Source organism: Pinus tabuliformis, chromosome 9 (assembly GCF_031772625.1).
Source record: "Pinus tabuliformis cultivar Carrire ecotype Pingquan chromosome 9, CPIR1, whole genome shotgun sequence".
NCBI lineage: Eukaryota > Viridiplantae > Streptophyta > Pinopsida > Pinales > Pinaceae > Pinus > Pinus tabuliformis.
In genome coordinates, this window is record NC_142307.1 from 1,632,796,979 (window position 1) to 1,632,803,062 (window position 6,084).

At 31.4% G+C, this 6,084-nt stretch overlaps 1 pseudogene; it reads left to right on the forward strand.

Annotated features, from left to right (window-relative positions):
- Window positions 1–3,716: 3,716 nt before the first annotated feature.
- LOC149155087 (dirigent protein 11 pseudogene) lies at window positions 3,717–4,274 on the forward strand (annotated as a pseudogene).
- The last annotated feature ends 1,810 nt before the right edge of the window (window positions 4,275–6,084 follow it).

A 6,084-nucleotide genomic window follows, 5' to 3' on the forward strand; every position in this document is an offset into this window, starting at 1 on the left:
AAGGAAGTGATCAACCTTGATCTAAAAGAGAAAAATTTCTAACAGCATCTTTCAATAAAAATCACATAAGATATATTCTGAACTAGCGAGTGTGACAAAATTCTCTTTTTTTAACAACTTTACTCATAAGAATAGTCTAATCAAACAAGATTTTAAACAATTCTATGTTGAAAATAACTTTTTTTTTTCTTATAATATTGTGGAATCTCAAATTTGATAATATTTATAAAAATATCAAATTTTCTTAACCATTGAGACACATGAATTTTGGTGATTTAAGAATGCTCTCTTAAAATTTTTAAAGCAAATAAATAAAATTTTAAAGGATACAAAATAATTTAGCACCTCTTTTTACTTGAAAATGAGTAGAGGGAATATACAATAGCTTTTAACATGTTCCATGTTCACTTTCCATATTGAGAAGGTGAATTGGTTTGGGCCCGCTCCTCCATGAGTATCTACACTCCCAAGACATGTTATATTTACCTTATTGTTAACCGAATGGAAGGAGGCCAAGATTAGTAGTGGAAACTTTTATGGAAGATTAAATGCCCAAAGAAGGCCCGACTCTTTATATGGTGTTTGCTAAAAGGAAGGTCCCATCCTAGGACAAGATGCAAAAAAAGGATTTTGAAGGTCTTCGATGGTGTCCTCAATGGAAGGAAAATTATGAGTTTGTTTAACACCTTTTCATTGAATGGCGTATCCGCAAACAAAAAATCTTCATTTTCTTCCTCTCCATCTTGAAGCAATATACTAGAGGCCTCGATATCGTGGTTAGGTAACAATGCATTGATAAATTACATAGTGGTGCCTCTGATTTTGTTATAGAGAATTTGGTTTGCAAGGAATATAGGATTTTTTCAAGACACAGCTTCTTCTCGAGATGATATTTCTTCTCAAATCCTTACAATATTTGCAAATATTGCAAAATATCCCACTTATGTGACCCAAGAATAATCCCTGAGAAAGAGATTAACAAAAATATTCTCTGGGCTTTTTTTGATTGTGCATCTCAAGGAGAGGATAGAATCCTTGGGGGAGAGGTTGTCCTCTACTTCTTTGTTTCTCATTATTTCACAAAGGACATGGATATGAGGCATGGTTCAATTTTTTTTTTGTAGAACTTATGTCTCTTAAGCTTTTAGTACTCTTTGCAAACTAAAAATAATGTGAATCTCTTCATCTTTTCAGGGACCCAATGCTTGTGATTAATTAGCTTTTTGGGGCCAGAGGTTTCACAACCAACTTCTACTTTTGTTAGCTCAGGAGCTGAAATTTATTCAAGATACTTTTGATAATATCTCTTACATGTATGTCAACAAGAAGCAAAACCAAATTGCAAATCAACTTTCTAATAAGGCCTTATGAAGGATTTTAAGAACTGGTTAATAAGGAAAGAAAGGAAGCTAAAAACTTTGAATTCTACGATCTCCTTTTCATAGACATTTTGCACGGTCAAAAGTTTTGATATAACATTTTTTTTTCCAAACTCTTGATGAAAGGCATTTGAGGTTTTAGGGTTTTAAAAATTTTTGTTCAACCATCTATAATCACAAAGTAGATTGTAGTGATTTAACTTTTATACAATATTCTTCATAGTATGAAAGTTGTGATTTATGTTAAAAGAAATTATTCTTATTACTTCAGTTTAATTAAATTTATTAACTAAAGAAGAATATTATATGACTAAGTGAAATAAAATGAGTTATGGTTATATAGACATGTAGCATTCATAAACTAACAGCTAACAAAATCTATTTATAAATTAAATGAAAATGAAACTCAATAATTAAAATTATTCTTACATATTTTTTAAAAGCATATATATATATATATATATATATATAAAATTTATATATTAATTATTTTTAAAATTAATAATACAAATAATTATAGAGATTTCTGCAATAAGGTTGTGTAATATGTGTGATCTGTCCAAGGTTTAGGACGGTAACTCTATGTGTAATATGTGGGATATCTGTGATCCCTCCAACATTTAGGATGGTAACTCCATCCATCATCACAGGAACAACTGCTCAGAGACTATTTTAGGGGAAAATGAAATGTGTATTTGTTGGATTAACAGTCAAAATTAATAAATAATATTTGACCAACTTCACTTTGATAAATAAAAATTAATCAATAATATCTTACCTAATTCACATTAACAAATAAAATAATGATTAATATTTATTAATTTTGAAAAGTTAACAAATTTGATAGAGAATTGAAATAATAGAAATATGAATTAGATTTTAATTTTGAATGTTTCTAGAAAATTGGGATAATTGAAATAGGAATTAGATCTTGGAAAGTCATCTCACCCTTTCACCCTTACCCTGCCTTGATGGTTGTCTCCCCTCCCTAGGGCCTCTTATTACCCTCTTTTCCTTTTTTGATCCTTTCTTTTCTTTTACCCATTAATGTCTTAATAAAAAAAAATGGTCATCTTAAAGAACTATTATTTCTTATATATATATATATATATATATATATATTCTAAATCAACAAAGTTTAAATAATCATCAACTTCTTTTACTCTTTTAATGAATTTTTATTATTTCTTTAATATATATATATATATATATATATATATATATATATATATTCTAAATCAACAAAGTTTAAATAATCATCAACTTCTTTTACTGTTTTAATGAATTTTTCTAATTTCTTTCTCTAATTCTTATTCACTTTATTTGTCTAGTTATTTTTTACTATTAACTATAAAATAAAAAATCTCTTTAATTTATTAATTCCCTTTCATCTTAATAATCTTTATTTTATTTTAAAGTTTTATCAGATTCAACTTATTTGTTATTTAGTAAATTTAATTTTATGCTAAACCCTTTTTCAACCAATTCTTACATTAAAAATCTAATTCCTAATTCATTTATCCTTTTTCCTTAATTTTTCAAAATTAAAATCTAATTCTTATTTTTATTATTTCAATTCTCTATCAAATTTGTTAATTTTTCAAAATTAATAAATCTTAATCACTATTTTATTTGTCAAAGTGAAGTTGGTCAATATTATTTATTAATTTTCATTTTTTCTCTATTAATAAGGCCGTTCACTAAGAAAGCTCTTTTTGTCCCTGATGATGGATAGAATTACCATCTTAAACATTGGACTAATCGCACCTATTACAGAGTGCTATTCCAGAAATCTCTAATAATATAATAATTGTGAAAATCTTCAATCACTTAAAATTTAAAATTTAATTAATTTTATATTAAAAATATCAAAATTTTCTTTCAGTGTGATTAGGCCAATTTATATTAAAAATCGTGCCGTTTCCAAAATAGATAGCCCATAAAATCTTGTATCATATTCAAACCCTCTAAATTTCAATATTAAAAAAAAGCCATCGTGTCTCGTACAGTAGTTTATTAAATTTGTGCAATTATTTTCAACGATCCTGACATGTGAAAATATGCTGTATCGTTGCCAACGAGATCCATGCCGTTGAGAGTCGAGCCAATTTCTATTCGTGGTATTGTCACCCTCGTGCACACATGAGAAAGGAAAAGCATCTCGATAACTTACTATTTATTCGTGACCAATTTCGTACTATCTCACACAATTACTCATAGTGTTTAGACATTTCCATCTGCAACTTCTTCCACTCTGGTTCGATGGGTCCCAGATTTTTTCTTTCGGCCATCATCGCCATTGTCGTCGCCATTGTCGTCCTCCTGTTTGCTGCACGTGAAGGTGAAGTAAACATGGTGTTTTATATGCATGATAATCTCACTGGAAGCAACGTGACGGCCATTCCAGTTGCGGGATTGACTGGCTCGTCTTCAAAGCCGGGGAAGTTTGGAACCATCGTAACTATCAGCGATGTTATAACCAGACGACCGGAAATCACCGAATCCGACTCCGATAACATTATCGGTCGAGCGCAAGGAACGTACGTGAATACAAACCCTGTAACTGGGCTTGATTTTTTAATGGTTTTCACCTTAATCTTTGAAGATAAGAAGTACAGCGGCAGCACTCTGGAGTTCCAGGGAACGGACAGGTTCGCTCAGCCGCGCCGCGAGTATGCCGTGGTGGGAGGAACCGGCAAGTTCAGATTTGCTCGTGGTTATGCAGTTGTTACCACAGAATACCTTTCTGGCAGTAATGCTATTCTCGAATTCAATGCCACCATCCGTACTAATTAATTATTTTCAGATCTAGCCTCTTCTTGATATGCTTACAGTGTTGCCTTCCAAAATTCCACCCTACCTCTTTTCCTTAGTGCTATAAATGAAGTCCCGAAGGCACCCGTATTGCAGAAAGGGCAGCGGCACAGTCTACCTTGAATTTGCTGCTGGCTTTTTGCGCCTGATGATTCGGAAAGCACCGAGGATCATGCCATAATAAAGAAACAGTTTAAGTTATTATTGCCAGTTCGGGGATATAGCATGAGCTGTGTGTATCAGTTTATTTCAACTCTATACATTTTTCTACTTCAATTTTTTCATTATTTTTTATGAATTAAAATATAAATTAATATAATATATTTTATGATAAAATTAATCGTACTATAATAATATGAATTCTTTATATTTCTATTTTCCCGAAAAAAGAAGCGACCCCTTTTCATATAGATCATATTTATTTTAAATGATAAAAAGAGAATCAAATTGTCGGAAAATTAATCCCAACCACGTGGTTTATTAAAGTGAAAGCAGTCATACTTACCAAATAGATGTTTGCAGGTTGGAGGATAGATTAAATGAAGGACAGATTAAATGAAGTTCTCAATAGGAGTATAAATTCTCAATTTTGAAACACACATTAAGTAATTAAAAAGGAATATGTATTTAATGAAGGATTGGTAAAAACTTATGGGAAAATATTCACTCAGCAATATAGAAAAACATTTTTCTGTATAGTCATCCATCTTGTGTCTTAATGTTTTGCTTTGTCATGTATTAATGAGTTAAAATTGTATATTTTGAAATATATGTATATAAATTGTTTTGCATAGTCAAGGGTGTAAGTGTGAAAATTCAAAAGGAGAAAATCCTGGAGCAAATTTTGGTGAGGGTGTGAAAACAAACCATTACTAGGATTTACATAGAGTTACTCTGCAACTCCTCGTGAAGTGTAAATCACAAGTAAGAGCTTTTATTTACTTGGTGAAGGAGCCACGGTCTCCATATGAATGTATTTGATGCATTAAAATTATAAGCCAAAGTTTTATTGTGTTGCTCCATTTTTACCTACTTTGCTTTGAGTTAAGCTAAAGCTTTGAGGGAAAGACTTTCTTCTTTTTTGTGTTGCTCCATTTTTACTCTGTTTTTACTGTGTTCTACTTTGCTATGAGTTAAAAATAAGCCTTGGGTGAAAGACTTTCCTTTGCCCTGAATCTTTAACTTGATATGATAACCCTTGAAACTTTGTTAGTATAAGAACAAGTGTTTTTTACTAGGAATTAAAAGTTGTTTTAAAAGAGGATTTTTGGAGCGTATTTACGAGCATGGAGAAAGTTCTTTTTTACCATTAGAAATGACAGCATATTTACAAGCAGGGAGAGTTTTTTAGAGTTAGATATGACTGCATGAAGCTTGACTAATCCTCAGATACCTCAGTTTAATGGCAAAAATTATGACTACTGGGCTATAATAATGAAGGCTTGGTTTTCTTGCCAAGATATTTGGGATTTGGTGGAGAATGGGTTCCAAGAACCAACATATACAATAGCATACAATGCATTGTCACAAGCTCGAAATGGTTTTGTTGAGGGACAACATGAAGAAGGATTCAAAATCCCTCTTCTACATCTTCCAAGCAATTCATGAAAGTATTTTCCCAAGGATTTCAGCAGCAACAAAGTCCAAGAAAGCATGGGACACCCTCCAGACTACCTACCAAGGCATGGCAAAAGTGAAGACAACAAAACTACAAATGCCGAGGAGAGACTTTGAGAAAATTTGTATGAAAGAGTGTGAGGATGTAGACTCATTTTTTACACATGTAATTGGACTAGTTACTCAAATCAGGTCTCAAGCTGAGACACTTAGGAAAGGACAATAGTCGAGAAAGTTTTGAGAAGTCTGCAAGCAAGGTTTCATCCCAATCGTA